The following is a 21815-nucleotide window of genomic DNA, read 5'->3' on the forward strand; positions in this document are numbered from 1 at the left end:
CACGTCTGACTCCGGATAAGTTTGGTTTTAATAGAAAAATTAAGGCAGGTAGCTACTGCAACAAAAAGACCTGGTACTATGTTGAGAAGTGGGGGTATCGAGCTGATAAAATCAATAACATCTACCGTTTCTTGTCCGTGTGTTGTGAGACTTAGCGAACTCGTAAGTCGTTACCTTGCATTGGCCTGTGTGGCTGCTCAGATGTCCTTTCGAGGGCTGAGCTGGCCCTCATTTCTTATTACAACACCCACGGAAGTGCCTGAGTCACTAGCCCACGCTAGATCGCCTGTCGATGCTGAATTTCTACCCTAGTCCTCGAATCCTAATTAAAAAAAACTTTTGGTAATAATTACATAAATAAGTTACTACTTTTTTTTTTTTTTACACAGATGAAAAGGAAATGATCCTAGATTGATTACATTTTATTCCGAGTACAGGCAAATTGTTTATGATGATAGCTTCCTTAATTGGCATGTAAACTAACCTTTAACGGTGGCCTATCTCCTAAAATATATGGTTCATTAACGTTGGAGACGTTCTCTTGGTTTATATACACACACAGTTTGCATGTGCTCTTCGTGCTGTGTCATTCACACCAGTCAGTAGTCAGATGGACAAGGGGTGCGTGTGAGGCGTGTCATTCGCTCGGATGGCAGCTCATGCATCTGCACCAACATAATAAGCCGGGAGAGGGGGCTGTATTTTTGAACTGAACTGTCTCAGATCAGCATTCTATTGCATTTTTTACCTTCTATTTTTTGAATTTGAAATCTATTTATTCAAGAGACATCACGTTCTGTGTATTTATTCTGTAAACATACCCCCCCCCCCACCAGGTTATAAGATTGATAATGGAGAGACTAAGACAGCTGATGAGCAGAGCTGCTGACTAGGTGGAAATGGCATGTTTCATTGTGAAATTTGGCAGCCAGCAGAGTATGGTTAAAAGCCGCATGGGTTTCGCAGCCAGGCAAGGGGTGGAATGCTGATGCGCTAATTACTAGTCACTTGACACCACTCACTACATGTGCATGTACGCTGGCAAGTGAAGCTCTCTAGCACACAGTAGCTTCACCCCGAAAGCAGGCACGCCATCTCCGTCCTGTGAGGGAGCGGTGAGGCGTCATCCGAGAGGGTACCTAAGGGCGGGCACCTCTGGTTTTCTCTGGCCTTTCATCGATAAGCATTCACTGAGTAGCCACTATGTTCTCAGTATCTTTTAAAAATAAATCTTCCAAATGACTTAATGAGAGGATACATCATGGAATATTCTGCAGTAAAAGAATAATTGCTATTTTATCATCTGGAAACCTCTCTTACTCTGTATTTTTGCAGGTCTATTGTATAATAATGATGATTAATATTTACTAATGTAATCTTGAGCCTAGAGGATTCTTCCAAATGATTAAAGATAGGATAAGCCGTATTATTTCATCTTTAAGCATTTTCATTATGTTCGAATTCCTTAAAAATTGATACTCCAGCTTCTTTTCAGCGAAGAGTCCATAGTTTAATTCCACATATTTTAACAGTGATAAATATATATGTTTATATATGTATGCATATACAGTATATATGTTTGTATATGCGTGTGTGTGTATATATATATATATATATATATACTGTATGTTGATCAGAATATCATTTTTTATAATCATGTCAGATGACCAGTCCATTAATAATTACTGAGAATAATATAATATCACCCACTATCCAGTGCTTACCATGTGCCAAACTGTGTGTTTCTCATCTAATCTCAGCATGTACTCTTAACATTAACTGAACCATGCAGGATGTGTAGTATTATTCCCATTTCACAGATAAAGAAAGTCAGAGAGATTAAGTTAAGTAAATGGCTCAAGGTCACATGGGAAGTAAGTGGCAGAACCCAAACTCAAAACTATAGCCACCTGACTTACTCTCTTACTCCAGAGCTTGGGCTCTTAACGTCCATGCAGTTCTAGACTGGCTTACATCTCGATCTAGCTTCTCCTAAGTATTTTTCTTATGCCCTGCTGTGAAATCCTTTCTCTCTGAATGGCTTAATGCAAGGAGAATGCATTGTGCCTTATTATTATGTGTGTTCTAAAATACAAGCCGCCCAGCCAGCGTGGCTCAGTGGTTGAGCATCGACCCATGAACTAGGAGGTCACGGTTTGATTTCCATTCAGGGCACATGCCTGGGTTTTGGGCTCATTCCTCAGTGTGGGGCGTGCAGGAGGCAGCCGATCAATGATTCTCTCTCATCATTGATGTTTCTATCTCTCTCTCCCTTCTTCTCTTAAATCAATAAAAATCTGTTTTTTAAAAAATAAACAAAATACAAGCCAAAGCTGTTTTAATAGGGACAGTGTCCCGCACAGTAGCAAAACAATGCCACGTCACTAAGGTCGATGGCTAGGAAGGTCACTCAGTCTTTAACATCATCGTTGAGGACACAGGAGCCTGGCCGTGTGACAAGTCCATTGTGGGTCATTTCCGTGTGCCGTGGCCAGGATGTCGTCATGAAAACGGCACATCTCACTTCCCTGGAAGGTAAAGGCAGAGACTGGGAGGGCTTGCTGGTGATATCTGAGCGAGACCACCCGGCAACATTAGCCTGTGACTCAGAAGGATTCCGACCTGTCAGTGGAGACACCCTTACCGTTGGCAGCCCGCACGCTGCTGCCCGTGTGCTTTCTTGTGGGCGGAGAGTCCAGTCCGCGGCACCGGCAGATTCTCCGTGGCATCCGCAACCGAAATCATGTTAAGCACCAGCTCCTCTAAATTTAGCCTTCCAACGATGACTTGTAAAAACACACAGTGAAAGGATACAGTGACGATGGTTTCTGAGCTGCAATTGTGTGTGGCTTTATGCTAACCACCCGGATAAAGAGGGCTCTGCGGGCAGCATTCCCTGATGGTTAGGAGGGGCAGGCTCGGAAATCAGTGATTGGGTTTGAGTCATTACCACTGTCCTGCCCGTTTCTAACTTCTGAGGCTCACTTTCCTCTTCTGTAAAACGAGGGTAGTAATATAGTCCTCACTGGGTTGCTATGGAGATCATACGAGGACATTGGAATGATCTGTGCAGAGCATATAGACACGATCTAAATTCAGCAAGCAGTATGACACTGGGCTTACAGGGACCAGTAAAGGCTTATAGTCAGAGCCCCACAGCCTTTATTTTAAAACTTAAAACAGCCAAGCTAGCCAGTATCTAGGACACACAGAAAATATAAAAGAGACTAAATTCGTTTAAGTCAAGGAAAGTGAGTTTTCAGCCTGCCGTGTTGGGAGCAGCTCTGCAGGTTCCATGGGAAGGTGGGGGGTGGATGGGGGGTGTGTGGGGGGGGAGCGAGGATGCAGTGATCGGATGGAGCAAGTGCAGGAGGTGTGACCCAGACGCGAGCGCGAGTCCCACGGCGCCGTGTTCGGATCTCCAGCGTCTAATGATGTAGTGGCTTCTCGAGGGGATCGACACCAGTCCTGGCAGAGCCCTGCCCGTTGGTTACTCCTCTGAACCCCGAGGGCCCTCGCACCCTTTATGGTGGGGGAGGGAGGAGGGAAGGAGGCTGGGTACTGAGCGTGCCCCGAGCTCCCCCTGCTCGGACAGTGCTAGGACGGGCAGGCACCCTCTGTGCTCGCAGGACCGGACCTCTTCCCCTCCGTCTCCTGTGGCCTGCTTTGGAGGAAGGCGTTGGTGGCAGAGAAAGAAGTGTTTTCATGATAAAAGTAAAACTTTCTCACAGCAATTGAAACGGGACGATTTTTTAATTCTATATTTTGTATTGAGATATTATTGACATGTAACATTGTATTACAGGTGTACAGCAATGATTTGGTATTTGTGTATACCAGTGATGGCGAACCTATGACACGCGTGTCAGAGGTGAAACGCGAACTCATTTTTTCGGTTGATTTTTTCTTTGTTAAATGGCATTTAAATATATAAAATAAATATCAAAAATATAAATCTTTGTTTTACTATGGTTGCAAATATCAAAAAATTTCTATATGTGACACGGCGCCAGAGTTAAGTTAGGGTTTTTCAAAATGCTGACACGCCGAGCTCAAAAGGTTCACCATCACTGGACTATATACACTTGATCCTTGAACAGCACCCCTGACTCCCACGCAGTGAAAATCTGTGCATAACTTTTGACTCCCCCAGAGCTTAACTATAGAGAACTTAGCTATAGTTGTCGTTCAGTATTCTCAGGGGACTGGTTCCAGGACACCCTCAGGCCCCAGATACAGAAATCCAAGGATGCTCAAGTCCTGTGTATAAAATGGTGTAGAATAATGCATACAGATGGCCCCCTGTATCTGTATGCTTCTTAACCATGCATCGAAAATACTGTTTTTGACTTGCAGTTGGTTGAATCTGCAAATGTAAAACCCAGGAGGATCGGCTGTATATTTATTGGGAAAAAAAATCCGTGTATAAGCAGACCTGTGCAGTTCAAACCTGTGTTGTTCAGCGTCAGCTGTATTGCCACAATAAGTCTAGTTAACACCCATCACCACACAGCTATAAAGAAGAAAAAGTATTTTAAATGATAATCAACAAACTTCAAGACTTGAAGACAGAAGCTGACATTTTAAATCAGCTAGTTCTTTCATGTGATTATGTTACATTCCTCGCATGGAGCCTGGCACGTGGTAGGCCTCCCATGCATTTCCTCCTCTGCCTTTTCATGTCTCCTGTCCAATGAAAGCTGCTGAGCTCACGAGGGACCCCAGTCACAGTCCCACAGTGGGGGTTCCTCTGGGTGACAACACGCACTTCCATGGTAAAATGTCTTTTTTAAAAAAAAAAACTTACAAAAATGTCCTTCCCTTCCTGAGTCAAACATTCTCTGTTCTCCCAGGATGTGAAAGCTGGAGCCTTTCCCACAGGGACACAGTGGATGGTCTTTTCTCTGCAGTAAAGGCCATCGCAGCGTTTGGGGACTGGTCCGTGGCTTTTGTGAATGGGACATGGGAACACCCACTTCCCTTTCCCAGAGGCTGTTTCAGAGAATAGCTGCTTTCTCGTTCTACTCACACCCTCAGCCCTTGCACAGAGCTAGTAATTTATAATCGCCGAGGTGACGGCATGTGTAATCTCAATCTGAAAGCATTTCAAGTTCTTTTTGGCAACCCCAGGAGGTCTCCGTGTCCCAAAAGGGAATGTTCCGTTTACTGCCTTCTTTAATTAGGTGGGATGGTGGTCTTAACCCTGTCGAAAGAGGCACGTTCTGACAAAAGAAAAATCTCGATAGTCTGATGGGGTAGGCAGGGCAGATCACATGCAGAATGCTAGCACGCAGCGGGTTAGCTTTGAACTCCTGTCCTCGTGCAGTGACAACACCAACAGTCAGCTTTCGTTTACTTTCTCCAGACCCACCAGAGAAAACTTCCAAACCCGCGATAGCAGATCCCTCACTTACAGTGACAATCATCGTCTCCTTTCATCCGGAGGGCCCATCATTTTGTGTTAGAGGAGAACCTTGAGTGAAATGTTTATTTCTGTAGTCATTAATTTTACATGCAATATGGCAATTTCTCAATCTCTTCTCTTGTTTCTTAAATAGCATGTTTTAGTAGCACCGTTTTGTCCCCAGTTATTCCAGGGGACACAGCGGCTTCTAGGCTTATGGGAAACTGGGGAAAAATGCTGGACAAAGCTCTAGAGGCCTTAACAAGGCATCTGAGACCCTGCCGATGGCAGGGCGGCTTCGGGACCTCAGGGCCTCCCTGCGTCTCCCTCGCTGGAGTCTGACGTGGAATTAACCTGGGCTCCGCTCGGACAAAGAGCAGCAAAAAGAATCTGCTCAGAGTCCAGGCCGCACGAGGAGAGCTCCAGGAGTCCTGGAAGGGCAGACGAATTAAAAACTTAAAGAATCCTCACCCGAGGATATGTTTTCATTGATTTTTAGAGAGAGAAGAAGGGCGGGGGGGGGGGGGGGAGATAGAGAGAGAAACATCCTTTGGTTGCCTCCTGTGCATGCCCTGACTGGGGACAGAACACAAAACCTAGGTCTGTGCCCTGACCAGGGAGTGAACCCACCACTTTTCGGTGTACAGGACGGCACTCCCACCAGCTGAGCCAACTGGCAAGGGCAGGGTAGGTGAATTCTTGAGAGCTCTTTGCATGTTTAAAACCTCACAGGAGTGAGTGGCAAGCTGTGGTCTCTGTGGCCAGATTGCCTGGGTTCAGGTTCTAGTTCTGCCATTTATTGGTTGCACAACCCTGGGGAAGTTACTCAGCCTTTCTGTGCCTTAGTTTTCTCATCTGTAAAATGGGAAGATAATATAGTACTTTTAAGAATTAAATATGTTAACTTTAAAAAAGCTGAAGAGGGCCTGACATATCGTAACTGAGTATGTTTGAGAAAGAAAATACCAGAGAAGGGGAAGCTCAATATAGTCTAGAGCCGGGGTTGGTAAACTGTGGCCCATGGGCCAGACCTGGCCTGCCACATGTTTTTTTGTAAATAAAGTTTTATTGGAACACTGCTACACCTATTCATTTATGTATCGTCCATGGCTGTTTTCATGACACAACAGCAGAGTTTGGTGGTCGCAACAGAGACCTAATGGCCTACAAAACCTACAACACTTACTTGGTCCTTTGCAGAGATAGTTTGCAGGCTCTGAACTCCAGTCTTTACTCTTCTTCTTTACTCTTCTGCATCAGTATATTTCCTCTATTCAATAGTAAGAGCTTCTGCCACAGACCCAGCAAAAGTGCTTCCAGCTACTCTTTCCCCCTCCAAATGCGTGAGAGTCTGTAGGTCATGAAACTCCCACGAAGCAGCACATTGTCCCACGCCGGCGGGCCGCCCGTGTCACGAATGAATTGTGACTGGCTCTTTTGTGGTGGGACTGGGGACCATTGAGACTAATATGAAAATTACCTTCTCAGTATTTATGCGAGCTAATTTAATTTTAGAGCTCATAAACAGATCAGAGTTATGTGGTTTAACAAAAGGTCTCCTTATGTGTAAACACTCTTGCCAAAACCATGATGAAATCCTGAAACATGGCAAACTTAATGTGCACTTTCAGACTTACATGTGGCAAACAGAGTTGACTAGTGTATCTGCTCGTAAATATTTCTGCTGCTGTGAGAAGGCACTTAGGAAACCTACATCGTCCTGCTAAATATGAAAATGATTTCCTCCCTCGCCGAGGGGCCCTCTCCCCGTAAATCCACACATACCGAAGTCCTGCCAGCAGTTTTTAAAAAATTAAACTTATTGAGGTGACAATGGTTACAAAGATCTTATAGGTTTAAAGTGTTCATGTCTATGATACATGATCTGAATTGCATTGTGTGTCCATCACCCAAAGTCAAATGATCTTCTGTCACCATGTATTTGGCCATCTTTGCGCTTTACTATGCCCCTTCCCTCTGGTAACCACCATACTGTTGTCTCTGTGTATGATTTTCAGTCTTATATCCCACATGTGAGTGAAATTACATAGTTCGTAGCCTTTTCGGACTTATTTTACTTAGCATAATATTCTCAAGGTCCATTCATGTTGTCACAAATGGCTGTATTTCATCTCTTCTTATGGCTGAGTAGTATTCCATTGTATATACGTTTCATGTCTTCTTTATTCAACCATGCATCGAAGGACACTTTGGTTGTTTCCATGTCTTGGCCACTGTGAATAGGCCACTGTGAACATAGGGGTATATATCATTGTGAAGAAATGTTTTCGAGTTTTTCAGGTAGATACCCAGAAAGGGGTCGCTGGGTCATATGGTAATTCTATTCTTACTTTTTTGAGGAACCTCCACACTGTTTTCCATAGTGGCTGTACCAGTCTGCATTCCCACCAGCAGTGAATGAGGGTTCCCTTTTCTCCACAACTTCTCCAATACTTGTTATTACTTGTCTGGTTGAGAATAGCCATTCTATCAGGCGTGTGGTGGTATCTCATCATAGTTTTGATTTGCATTTTCCTAACAGCTAGTAAAGTTGAACATCTTTTCACCTACCTGTTGGCCATTTGTGTGTCTTCTTGGGGGAAGTGTCTGTTGAGGTCCTCTACCCATTTTTTAGTTGGTTGTTTGCTTGGTGTTGAATTGCAGGAGTTCTTTATACGTTTGAATATTGGCGGTTTTCCTTTTTGAAATCTTATGTTCCACAGCGAGCCCGCTCACCTTTCCCAGACCCGGCCTCTTTCCTGAACCTGCCGTGCTCACACTGCCTGCTCCTTCCTGCAGGAGCTTCTGTCTGGAGGCTGCCCTGGTGCCATGTCTTCCCGAGGCTCCAAAAGCACAGCGATGATGAGAAAGTTAGGTTTGATTTAATTACCAAACATTTTTAGGTAATTTTTAAATTAAAAGCAACCCTTTTCTTTCAGTGTAATTTGAAAACACTTATCAATTGGCAAAGAATTGGTAGAGGAAAATATCTTCAAATTAATTCAAAGTTATTGAGAGATACACAACCACTCAACAATGCATCGATGATTAGGGGCTGGCTTTATCTCCGTTGATGATCGATAACAGATGCCACCAGTGATCAGTTTCATTCAGAAAGTACTTATTTAGAATGGACTCTATGCAAACCACACGTAGCCATACTTCTTTAAATTGGATTAGATATATTGGGATTACCTGACTATAGATTTGAATACAGGCATCTTAGCAATTTTGATTCCCTAAAATAACATATGTATAATGCAAGCATTTAATCGCTGTCAATATAATAGCATATACAAAAAGCAACAGTAGTCATCTTATTATAAAAATGCTACAAGAAGCAGACCAAAATAAGGTATCATTTTTTACTGACAGATTGTCCAAGATGAAAAAAGTTTGATAACATGCTGTGGTTTGTGAGGGGAAATGACTGCTCAGACACTGTTGGCAGTTGAAGTTTGACAAACGTGTTTGGAGAACCACCTGACAATATCAATGACTTGGCAATTCTACTTCTAGGAGTTCATTCTATGGATATACTCACATGTTACCAACACACAGTGACGTTCATTGCAGCATTGTTAGAATGGTGAAAAGCCGGAAATAGCAAAATCTGGGATGCATTTGTTATGGACTGAATAGTATCTCTGTCCCCCACCCGCCCGGCCCCCAATCCACACGTTGGAGCTCTAACCCCCAGCATCATGGAGGTTTCTCCTGCTAGTTTGGTGAAGATGAGAATGCAGCCTGGGACTGAGGGGGAGAAATAAAATCTGTAACAGCAGCCTGCGGCCCGGAGCTCGCTGCAGCCTTGAAAGCGGTCCAGGACAACAACATGTTTCTGCACATTTCTCAGGATTATGTCATGTCGGTATTTAATTTGCATTCCTCAGTGCTTAATTTTCATTGCAAAGGGTCTGTCACTGATGTTTTCAATTTATTGCCCTGCGATTGCAAAATATATCACTCAGAGTTGCTGATCCTGTTCATGTCAGGGAAGGAGGAGAAGCCATGGCAGGACATGGAACTCATTTATGAAATCACTGCAAGGCTGCATCTGCCTGCTCCTTTATCTCATTCATTTTACCTACTATGTCTTTGTCCCTCTCTTTTCTATAATTTCTAATTTTTTCTTGATCTAAACTCCTTTTATTTTCTCTAACTCTTGTCTTTTTCCATCCCCAGGTTTCACCTCATTGGCCTCTTTTGATGCCTCCTTTCATTACATAATCATTCCCCTCCCACTCTCCTTATCCTTTGAGCCTCAGAATTCTTTCCCTTTCCTCTTCTAGAACTCACTCGCAGTTACCACCTACCCACCTACTCTAAAAAAATTGTTTTTTAATCCTCATCGGAGGGAATGTTTTCATTGATTTGAGAGAGAGAGAGAGAGAGATCTTTGCCTCTTCCAACTTCTGCCGGCTGCTGGCTTCCTTGGCTTGTAGCCGCATCACTTCTGTCTCTGCTTCTGTCTTTACATCACCTTCTCCTCTGTGTTTCTTCTCTGCTGTGGTGGTTGTTGTTTTTTTGAGTCCTCAACCAAAGATATGTTTTTATTGATTTGAGAGTGAGAGAGAGAGAGAGAGAGAGAAGGGGAGGGAGAGAGATTGGTTGCCTCATGTATGTGCTCTGACCGGGAATCAAACCTGTTATGTTTTGGTGCATGGGATGATGCTCTAACCAACTGAGCCGCCGGCCAGGGTCCACCTACTCTCTTTAGTTTACTCATTTTCTTTCTTTGTCTATAATATTTCTTGAATTTAATGCTCCTTATTTTAAATTCTGTCTTTAGACTGTAAGAAAGAGAGGCTGGTTCTGAGCTTGAGCCCCGCATCCCAAGATGCTGTTTGCGAATAGGGGATACTTTTCACAGTCTCCTGTCTGGGGTTATTGAACCATTTTGAAGGCATTTGGGAAAAAAGGTGGTATATTGTATTATTATTCCTGCTCATAATAGCTATTTAATGACGAGTTATACCCACCATGCAGGTCTTGGCTATATACAAGTTCAAGCAAATGTAACAGTTTCCACTGTGAAGAGGCAGCACAGTATTATGGGAGAAACATGGGCTTCTGTGTCAAACAGATGTGAATTTAAATCTGGGCTCTGCTCTTAATTAGCACTGTAAGGTAGTCAAATTATTGCCATCATTTGATTTATTTTCTAAATTATGAAGTTTCTCAAGCTCACAAAGTATACACAATAACATTCACCCACCATTTAACGTTGTCAAATCTAATCATTTTGCCATATCAGTTTCAGATCTTGCTTTTTGTTAAGAAATAAAATGTTACAGCAAATACTTAATTTCTCTGAATCTGGAGTTTCTTCTACTCTGAAGGGGCTTCCTCATATCTACGCCCCAGAGACACGAGAGTTAAACAGCACGACACATCTAACGTGCCTGCCGGATGGGGAGTGCGTAGACTCGTTAGCATTCTTCCACAGGCAATCATGAATAAATCACTTGGTCACCTTTCAAAAACTCCATCTAAATTTTTTTTTAAAAAGTAACAACGTAATTTTTCGGTCTAACCTTGGTTTTGTTATTATAAAGGTAACAACATAATCCCCCCCCCAACCTTCATTTTGTTATTATAAAAATAAACCTAATTTTCTCTACCACCAACTTAGAAAAATAATACCGATTTAGCATTTCCAGAAACTAAGTTTTTTAAATGTGAAGTTTTCACAAGCACTTGAATTTTTAAGCACCAGCCTGCTCCTTGTTAAATGCATTTTGAAAGTAATGTTTTGTAATCGCAGCCACTTAGCAAAGGGCTCCTTTTCTTGGCACAGGAGGGTGGAACCTCTCTGAGTGAGTTTCCCAGATGTTGGCACGGGACGTGTTTCCTCTGGCAGCTGGTTCTGCGGCGGTAGCAGCTGCCCTCAGATAAGCCGTGGTCCAGGCGGATGAGGCAAGGTGTCCCGTGGGGACAGGGTGGCACCCCAGGGAGGCAATTGCCAGGGAACCCAGGAGGGTTACTGCCCGGACCCCGCCATGGCCATGCAAACAGCTGATGGCGGAGACTGGTCATTGGTTGGTATTTATGAAGCATCTAGTGAATGTTAAGTGCTGTCCCTTCCACTCGAGATCCAGGGGTGAACCAACAGTCAAAGCTCGTCTGGTCATGGAGCTGACATTTGGTGGTGGTGGTGCTTGTTGAAGACCAATCAATCATCAATACATACATACATACATACATAGCATGTTGGAGGTAATCAGTGCTATGGAGAAAGAACAACAGAGGGGAAGGGATAGGAAGTGCGGGGAGAAGGGCACGGTCTACAGTGACTGTGGGTGCATTTAGGTAGTTTGTTCATTCTTTTCTCCCACAAACGTGTTGAACAACCATGTCGTCTGGGCAGTGTAGTAAGACGCAGCCCAGGATCTGAGGTTAGGTAAGGTCTAGCGGGCAGCGTGAATCTGGCAGGCCTGGCGGAGGTGCCAGGGGAAGATGGGGGAGGGGCATTCCAACTCTTCAGGGCCAGGGAGGGTTTCTTGGCAGAGGAGAGAGTGTTGAGTGATGATAAAGAGTGGAATTGACGGGACACGAGGGCACGTCGGGGATGACTGAGGCGACGTGTCTGGGACAAGGTGTGGTGCTTGCATGGCCAGCTGTGAGGAGTCAGGAAATGCAGGGGGAACCCGGGGGTGGGGTGGGGTGGGCATGGTGATGAGCTCCGTTTGATGCCTGTGGACACCTGGGCAGTTGGACGATGAGCTCGCAGAGCGGTCTGGCCTGGAGAAGCCGCGAGGTACAGTGGGAGGTTCCTGGGCAGGTTGTCCAAATGCGTCCTGTTCATAGGCAGCGCCCCCCTGTGAGCAGACGGCTTAGGAGCGGAAAGGGCTCCCAGGTGGCCTGGGGCCCTCTTCCACCCGGGCAGCCCCAGGCCTTTCCGTCCCTGCCGTGCGTTCCAGCATCGATTGTTAAAAAGATTATCCTTTCTCCACCGAATTGCCTTTGCACCTTTGTTGAAATCAGTTGTGCATGTATGTGGGTCTGTTTATAAACGCCTCAGTCATTTCTATGGATGCATCTGTCTATCCTCATGACAATGCCACACTGTCTGGGTTGCTGTGGCTTCACAATGCACCTTGAACTCAGGTAGTGTCAGTCTTTTAACTTTGATCTTTTAAAAACTGTTTTTCTTTTGTTAATCCAGGTCCTTTGCAGTTCCATATGAATTTTAGAATCAGCTTGTTTTTGTCTACAACAAGCCACCTGGGATTTTGATAGGAATTATGCCAAATCTATAGATCAATTTGGGGAGAACAGCTATCTTAAAGTATTGAGTCTTTTGACTCATAAACAGTGATCTCCAATTATTTAAGTGGTCTTCAATTTTTTTCAGCAATGCTTTTTAGTTTCATTGTGCATTGTTGTACATCTTTTCTCAGACTTATCGTATTTTCTGATGCTATTGTAAATGATATTTTATTTCAATTTCCCATTATTCATCACTAGGTCTTAGGTATCTAGAAATACAATTGATTTTGTATATTGCTTGTGTCTTGAAAACTTGTTAAATTCACTTATCAGTTCTAGTAACTTTAAAACTATTTCGTAGGATTGTCTACATAGACAATTATGTCATATGCAAATAAAGACAGTTTTACTTGTTGCTTTTAAATCCCGACGACTTTTACTCCTTTTCTTGCCTTAATGGACTGGCCAGACTCTCGGGCATGATGTTGAATAGAAATGGTGAGAGTGGAAACCCTTGCCTTGTTCTTGATGTTCAGGGAAGGTGTTCAGTCTGTTACCCTTAAGGATAAGGCGAGCTGTAGTTGTTATAGATGCCCTTTACTGGGATGAGAAATCCTCCTTATATTCTTAGTTTACTGAGAGTTTTTATCAGGAATCAACGTTAGATTTTGTCAAATGCTTTTCCTGTGTCTATTGAGACGATCATATGGTTTTTATTTTTTAGTTTGCTAATATGGTGCATTACATTGGTTGCTTTTTAACTATATTAACCCAACCTAGCAGTCTGGGATAGTTCCCACTTAGTCATGATGTTTTATCCACTTAATATATTGTTGGATTTAATTTGCTAAAATTTCTAGAAAGAATTTTTCCATCTCTGTTCATGAGAGATATTCATTCTGTATTTTTTTTTCCTTTCATTGTCTCCATCTGGTTTTTGAATCAGGACAATGGTGGTCTCATGTAATGACTTGGAAAGTATTCCTTCCTCTTCAGTTTTCTGGAAGAGTTTGCATAGAACTGCACATTATTTCTTCCTTAAATGCTTGCTAGGATTCAGCAGTGCAGCCATCTGAGCTTGGAGGTTTCTTGTTGTTTTCCAGTGGTTTTAAACTGCAGATGCAATTTCTTTAGTAGTTTTAGGGCTATTCAGGTTATCTATATTTTTTTGAGTGAGCTTTGATAGTTTGTGTTTTCCAAGCAGTATGTCTGTTTCACCTAAGTTGTCAAATTTATTGGCACAAAGCTGTTCACAATATTCCTTAATTATCTTATAAACTAGAGGCCCGGTGCACGAATTTGTGCACCAGTGGGGTCCCTCGGTCTGGCCTGTGGGATCGGGCCAAAACTGGTTCTCCGACATCCCCCCAGGGGTCCTGGATTCCGAGAGGGCACAGGCCAGGCCAAGAGACCCCACTGGTACACAATCAGGGCCGGAGAGGGATGCGGGAAGTTGGCCAGCTGGGGAGGGACCATGGGAGGGCTCCAGGGCATGTCTGGCCCGTCTTGCTCAGTCCCAATCGACCGGCCCCCAGCAGCAAGCTAATCTACTGGTCAGAGCATCTGCCCCCTGGTGGTCAGTGCACTTCATAGTGAGCGGTTGAGTGGCCTTAGCATATCATTAGCATATTACGCTTTGATTGGTTGAACGGACAACCGGATGACTGGACACTTAGCATATTAGGCTTTTATTATATAGGATATTTGCAGACTCTGTAGCAATATCCTCTCTCTCATTACTGATATTGGTAATTCGATTCCTCTTTTTTTTTTCCTGATCAGCCTGGCTAGAGAGCTATCCATTTTATTGATCTTCTCAAAGAACAAGTTTTTGGTTTCATTGACTTTTCTTTATTATTATTCCATTTTTTATTTCATTAATTTCAGCTCTGATCTTGATTATTTCCTCTATTTAGCTTGCTTTGGGGTTAATTTGCTCTTTGTTTTTTAGTTTCTTAAGGCAGAGGCTGAGTCATGGTTTGGAACTTTCTCCTCTGGTAGAGGCAGTGAGACTGTGTATTTTGCTCTAAGTAGTGATGTAGGGGCATCCCCCAAAGGGTTCTACTTTGGCTCCTCCTCCTTGGGCCATGGCTTGGGGTTCCCCTCAAGTCAGGACACTGGGTACATCACAGGGCTCACCTTACTTATTCCTGTTTCTCAGGAATCATTGTCCTCCACTATCTGATAGCCAGTGTCTTGAAACCATTGTTTCATCTGTTTTGCCCGTTTTTTGCTTTTGTTTCTGACACTTTCAGGCAGAAGGGTAAATATAATTCTTGTCACTCCATGATGCCTGGAACCAGGAGCTCTTATGTATTATTAAAAAGTTTCCTCTATAGGCATCACTTTGATTATGGAGTTCACTATCCAGTTTATTCATCCTAAAATTTCTCTCCTCTTTCAACCTTCAGACACCAGACCTGGCTTTGCTTTCACTAGAGACAGTATGCATAGAGTTAAAAGCTCAGCTTTATTCCTCTTCACAGGACTTATCAACCTTATGATGTACTATATACTTTGCTTATTTATTTACCTTCTGTCCCCTCCCTTCCCCACAAGCGCCGTGAAGAAAAGGATTTTTGTCTTTGATTTCTGCTGAGATTCAGATCCTAGATTTGTTCCCTTCACTCGCTAGACTTAACCTCTCTGTGCCTCCGATTCATCGTCCATACAGTGGGAAGAGTGCCCGCCTCCGTTGTTGTGAGGTTTAAACGTGGCGTGCTGTGACAAGCGCCTAGAGCTGTGCCCTGCGCGTAGTAAGTCATTGTTCTTAGAGATGTTACTGGATTTTCCTCCCTGGAGACTGGACGGGTAACAGCAGATGATGAAAGCAAGTCAGCCCTCTCCGATAGCCACCGGCCAGCAGCGCGTGCAATGGTTTGGATGGGGGTGTACATTGAAATGATCCACTTAAATACGACTATTAGATTATACGCACACATAATAGCTATACTTTTCCGAATTAAAAAAAAATTAAACATTGACTATTAGATCAGTAAAAGGATTCTACTGACCTAGAGGAAATAAGTAATAAAATTGCATTCTTTGTGAATCTCAGTTTTTCATCAGAAAAGTGGAAATATCTGAAATTCTTATGGCTGGGTGTGTTTTGGAATTTGGATATTTTTGGATTTTAAAAGGTGCATATATTCTGTATTACATAGTATGTTACATCCCAGTAGAGCTTGGGACAGTGCCCCAGAATCCAACACATTAACCTATTTTGCACCAAAAGGTATGAATGTTTGCTTTAAGGGGAATAAATAAAGACTATTTTAAAAAATCCCCATTGTTGGTTCAGATTAGGTTTTGCCAACAAAAGAGTTTCCTAAATACGTAGAAGAAAACATTTGGGGTTTCAGAACTTTTGTATTTTAGAATTACAGACTGTTTATCATAAGGTTTTGGAGAAGATTTAATATGTAAACACCTGAAAGATAATAGGAACTCAATGAATTAGTATTACCTTTGCTGTTCATTGCATCAGTATTGTTAGTATGACGCTGGAGTGGTAGAGTAGTAGTGATTATCGCGAGACTCTAAAAGTTAAAGGCCTGTTAGAAATGCGCCTCTATTTCGCTGATCACTCGGGCCGGTTGAAACTATGGATGATGTTTTGGGAGAGTTTAGACAGAAGTAGACATGGAGGCCCACACTTTGAGGTCCTTCCTGTGTTCACTGAGGGATGAGATGGGGAGGCTGGTGTATGTGGTGAGGGTTGGAGCCCTGGGCAGTCTGGTTCCCAAGCCCTGGGAATTGCCTTTTCCCTTCTCTTCCCCCTTCAACCCCTTCCTCCCCTTCCTCTCCCTCTTCTTTCTCCCTCTCCCTCTCTTTTCCTCCTCTCCCTCTCTGCCTCCTTCTCCCCTCCTCCTCCCTCTCATCCTTTCTGGTACTCAACATGACTGTCATCCCAGGAGAAAAAGGAATTACCTCGACCTGGGGCTAGAGGTTGAGGTGCATATGTGGGTGGTGGAAGTCCGCAAAGGTTTTTGGACTCTGAGATGTGAAGATGCATCACTGCCTGCACTGGGCAGGGCGAGGCTCTACTGCTTCCTCGTGTCAGCGCTAACTGGCTTTGCAGTTGTGTTTCCGTCATTCACTGAGCAGCACCTTGCTTCCTGCTTTTCTCTCCTGGGTTTAGGTGATGAACTGCTGACTGACTTGGGGTTGTTAAAGGTTGGGTGGGCTCCTAAGGAGGCCAGGGGACCTGGGGTAGCTCTAGGGCAGCGGTTCTCAACCTTGGCTGCGCATTAGAATCACCTGGGAATCTTTTTGAAATCCTGATTTCTGGGCCTCGTCCTCCGGAAATTCTGTTTCTTTGTTACTAATGTTGTGGCCCCACCCCATAACAAAGAAACAGAATTTCCGGAGGGTCAGGCCCAGAAATCAGGATTTAAAAAAGATTCCCGGGTGATTCTAATGTGCAGCCAAGGTTGAGAACCACTGCGTGATCCTGCTTTGACTGGAGAGTGAGAAGGTTTGCAAAGTCTTTCCCCTGAGGCCCAGTGCCTCAGAAATATCATAGACTTTGGAGAATTTTGAATCCTGGCTTCCCATGTGTAGTGTGGGCAAGGCATCAAGCCGTTTTGCCCCTCAGTTTCATGAGATATAAAAATAAAAACAATTGTCCCCTCAGAGTTGTGAGAGTTAAATGTCCCCAAACATGCAAACACCTGGTACATTCCCCAATGCATGGCATGCACCCAGAAGAGTTACACATTGTCTCCACATATCTTATTTAATGACAGCATGCTGATAGGATTATCACTTAAAGATCCTTTATAGTTAAAAAATGCCGATGAATTGTAGCAATTGCATCACTCTGGGGTGGGGGGGGGTGTTGATAGTGGAGGAGGCTAAACGTGTGTGGGGACAAAGGGTATATGGGAACTCTCTGTACTTTCTGCTCAATTTTGCTGTGGACCTAGAATTGCTCTAAAACTAAAGCCCATAAAAGTAATATAAATTTATGACATGGCAACTGCCAACAGCAGCTATAGAGATATCCAGCATTATGCAGTAAAACAGATATTTCTCAAGTAATCTAGAACATGATGCTGTAAAGAACTTGAAATTTGATAACAGAATACCTGGCTTCCAGCCTGGGTTTTACTGGTTGCATGATCTTTTTAAAATTTATTTTTAGAGAGTGAGGAGGGATGAGGGAGGGAGGGAGGGAGAGAGAGAGAGACAGACAGACACACACACACTGATCAGCTGCCTCTCATATGCCCCTTACCAGGGATTGAGCCTGTCCCCGGGCATGTGCCCTGACTGGGAATCGAACCAGCAACCTCTCTGTGCATGGGGCAGTGCCCAGCCAACTGAGCCACACTGACCAGGGCTGGTTGCTTGATCTTGAGCAAGTCACTTAATCGGATTTTAGTTTTATCATCAGTAAAATGAAGATTATGATGTAGACTCTGTGCACCTCCTGGGGCTGATGTGAAGAGCAATTGAGGGCAGGCCAGTGGAAGCCGTTTGTAACCCTGTGATATGTCCTAGAAACGATACTGTTGTAAACATAGCTCTGACCCAAGAGTTAACCCGAGGGGAATAGTCTGCATTCAGAAGGAACCTCCTCCTCATTTCCTGCCAAACCAACATTTTGGTTAGAGGCAGGGAAATAGTGTCACTGGAAACAGGGGGGAGAGAAGAGGCAGGGATGAGTCTTTGAGAATGAAGTAAAATGAATAAAACACATAGAAAATGCCCTAGTTTGGCCTTTGCCTTTTGATGCCTAGCTCATTCCTGGCAATGTGTACTTCCCTCCTCCTACTGGGGTTACCATTTATGTAAATTTCTTTATTTCCATTTCATAAATCAAACTGCGTGTGATTACTTGGGAAACAGAGAATGCTTGCGGGCGCTGTGCACGGGCGAGGCAAAGTCAGCTGTTGCAACCCCAGATGCGGATTTGATGCTATTGGTATTTCAGCGGTGAAATGATTGTGAAGTAATAATTACAAAGTCACTCTGGAATCAAGACAATCAATTGTAAAACTTCCTTTTCACCGTGTATGTTGCAACCTGAATAATTAGAAGATGTGGCTGTCTAACAGGTCTCAGCTCAGTCTACCGCACCCCAACAATGGGTGTGGAGGGCTGCTGTAACAATATACCACAAGTGGGGCGGCTGCAAACAACAGTTATTGTCTCACAGCTCTGCAGGCCGGAGGTCGGAACCAAAGCGCTGGCCAGATCCCGCTCTTTCTGAAGGCGCTGGGGGAGGAGTTGTTCAGGCCTCTCCTAGCTCTGGTGGCCTCAGGCGTTCCTTGGCTCACAGATCCATCGTTCCAATGCTGTCTCTTCATATGGTGTTTTCCCTGTGTGTGTGGTTTTTAATTTAAAATATGTTTTTATTAATTTTAGAGAGAGGAATGGAGAGAGAGAGAGAAACATTGATCGGCTGCCTCCTGCACGCCCCACACTGGGGATAGAGCCTGCAACCTGATTGAATCAAACCAGCGACCCTTTGGTGCACGGGATGACACCCAGCCAACTGAGCCACAGCAGCCAGGGCTCTCTGGGTGTTTTCACATCTTCCCTCCCTGTGTCAACATTTCCCCTTTATAGGGAGGGACACCATTTACACTGGGCTACGGCCCACCCTGATGACTGTGTTTTAACCGGATTACCCTGGGAAAGACCCTATTCCTGAGAGGTTACATTCCGAGGCTCTTGGGAGACACGACGGGTTTGGGTTTCTCACCAAAGAAGGCATGTGACCTCCTCAGTATTTACCGTGTGTGTGACCAGGGAGCTCTCTGATCACCTCGTTCATACGTCCAGTGGCCGTGGTTCTAAGTCTGGCAATGTCCTCGACATTTTGTACTGATTTTGTTTTATAATCTGTAGAGAGAAGTAACTGAATTGTACACTGTGCCCTTGATTTAAATGATATTGTCATGCTTTAAAAGGCACCAGATCACTAGTTAAAAAACCACATTTATCATAAGATACAGAACTGGGAGTTAGCTGTATGCATGCAAGACTTAAGACTTACAGAATCTGCAAACCAAGACGCTAACGCCCATTTTTTGTTGTTGGCTAAGTGCATAGAAATCCGTGGTCAGAGCAGAGCTAATGCAGAAAGGACTCCAGAGGAGGAGGTTTATGTTGGGGTTTGAAGGGAGGAAAGCGGTATTTGTATTAGTAGAGAGGTTGGGCAGCGTTGGCCTGAAAAGGGAAACGTGACATAAAACTTCAGAGAGTGGGATGGCCATTGGTAGGTGGTGGACTGCGGGCCTACATTCTAGACACTTGGAACATCTCAGTGAGCAAAACATAAAAAAGCCTGCCCTCGTGGAGCTTACATTTTGGTGTGTGTGTGTGTGTGTGTGTGTGTGGTCGTAGGAAACAGAAAACGAAGAAGTAAATATTATAAAGTGATTAGTACTTCAGAGAAGGAGCAAGTGTGTGGTAGGGGAAGGACCACTGGGAACATAAGAGGGAGGGTGGTTGCAATTGCACACAGGTATTCAGAGCAGCCTCGCTCAGCACGGAACAGCTGAGCAAAGACTTGAAGGATGTGAGGAACCCTGTGGCTCTCTGAGGAAGAACATTCTAGAAAGCGAGAAGCGCCAGTGCAAAGGGCCTCAGGGAGGAAAGTGCTGAGATGTTTGAGGAACTGTCAGGTGGCCATCGTTGAAGCAGGTGAGCAAGGAAGAGAAGCAGGAACAAGCCCAGTGTTGGGACTTTTGTTCTAATGAGGGGACCGGGTGGTCCTTGTAGAGCTGAAGTAGAGGGATGTAATGATAGGACTAGTGTTTACAGAGGGCCTCCTTGGCTCTCTTGGAGGCAGGGTTAGAAGCAGACAGACCCTTTAGGAGGCCATCGGGTAACCCAGGTAGGAAATAATGGAGCCTGGACCAGGGTAGTAGCTGTGACAGTGCAGAGGGAATGGACTGGATTCTATACAGTTTTCTTAATGGCTTTCTTGTAGCCAATCGGATAATCTGGCAGTTTGAATGTGGAGAGTGGGACTCAGTGTGACACTGAGGCCTGTCCTGAGCAGCTGGAAGGATGGAGTTGTCATTAGCTGAGACACAGGAAGGCTTGTGGGGGCAGTGTGTTTGTGGGACAGGGTAGGGAAAATCAGGAGTTCAATTTGGGACATATATGTTTGAAAAGTTTGAAATGTTTATTAGACGTCCAAATGGAAATATAAAATAGGCAGTTGTGTATATAATTCTGGAGTTCAGAAGGGCTTGAGATAAAAATATAAATTCGAGAGTCACTGGAATATCTTGGATGAGCTCTCCAAGGGTGTGACTGACAATAGGAAAGAGAGAATCCAGGACTGAGCTCTGGGACCTTCCAGCATTAAGGGGAGAAACAAGAGGAAGAGACGGAGAAGCAGTAACCAGTGATGCAGAACAAAGAGCAACAGTAGTTTGGCTGTGGCAGAGGGTGCATAATCTGTTAAGACAAGACAAGGAATTAATCTCCAACATTTATAGGGAACTCATACAACTTAATAAAAGGAAGATAAACAATCCAATCAAAAAATGGGCAAAGGACCTAAATAGACACTTTTCAAAAGAGGACATTCAGAAAGCCAAGAGACATATGAAAACATGCTCAAAGTCACTAATCATCTGAGAGATGCAAATCAAAACAACAATGAGGTACCATCTCACACCTGTCAGAATGGCTATCATCAACAAATCCACAAACGACAAGTGCTGGAGAGGATGTGGAGGAAAAGGAATACTCGTGCACTGCTGGTGGGAATGCAGACTGGTGCAGCCACTATGGAAGACAGTATGGAGTTTCCTCAAAAAACTAAAAATGGAACTCCCATTTGACCCTGTGATCCCACTTCTAGGAATATATCCCAAGAAAACAGAAACACCAATCAGAAAGGATATATGCACCCCTATGTTCATAGCAGCACAATTCACCATAGCTAAGATCTGGAAACAGCCTAAGTGCCCATCAGTAGATGAATGGATTAGAAAACTGTGGTACATCTACACGATGGAATACTATGCTGCTGTAAAAAAGAAGGAATTCTTACCATTTGCAACAGCATGGATGGAACTGGAGAGCATTATGCTAAGTGAAATAAGCCAGTCATTGAAAGAAAAATACCACATGATCTCACTCACTCATGGATAATAAAGACCATTATAAACTAATGAACAAAAATAGATACAGAGGCAGAGCAACATCAAACAGACTGTCAAACTACAGC

General features: G+C 44.0%; 1 long non-coding RNA gene across 1 annotated transcript in view; it reads right to left on the reverse strand.

Moving 5' to 3' along the window:
• Positions 1-5980: 5980 nt before the first annotated feature.
• Positions 5981-21815, reverse strand: part of LOC106725939 — a 16405-nt gene continuing 570 nt past the window's right edge. The window contains exon 3 of the long non-coding RNA XR_001361948.1: positions 5981-6102. This is a non-coding gene — a long non-coding RNA (uncharacterized LOC106725939). The remainder of the gene's footprint in view (positions 6103-21815) is intronic.

This window comes from Myotis brandtii, unplaced genomic scaffold (assembly GCF_000412655.1).
Source record: "Myotis brandtii unplaced genomic scaffold, ASM41265v1 scaffold200, whole genome shotgun sequence".
NCBI classification, from domain to species: domain Eukaryota; kingdom Metazoa; phylum Chordata; class Mammalia; order Chiroptera; family Vespertilionidae; genus Myotis; species Myotis brandtii.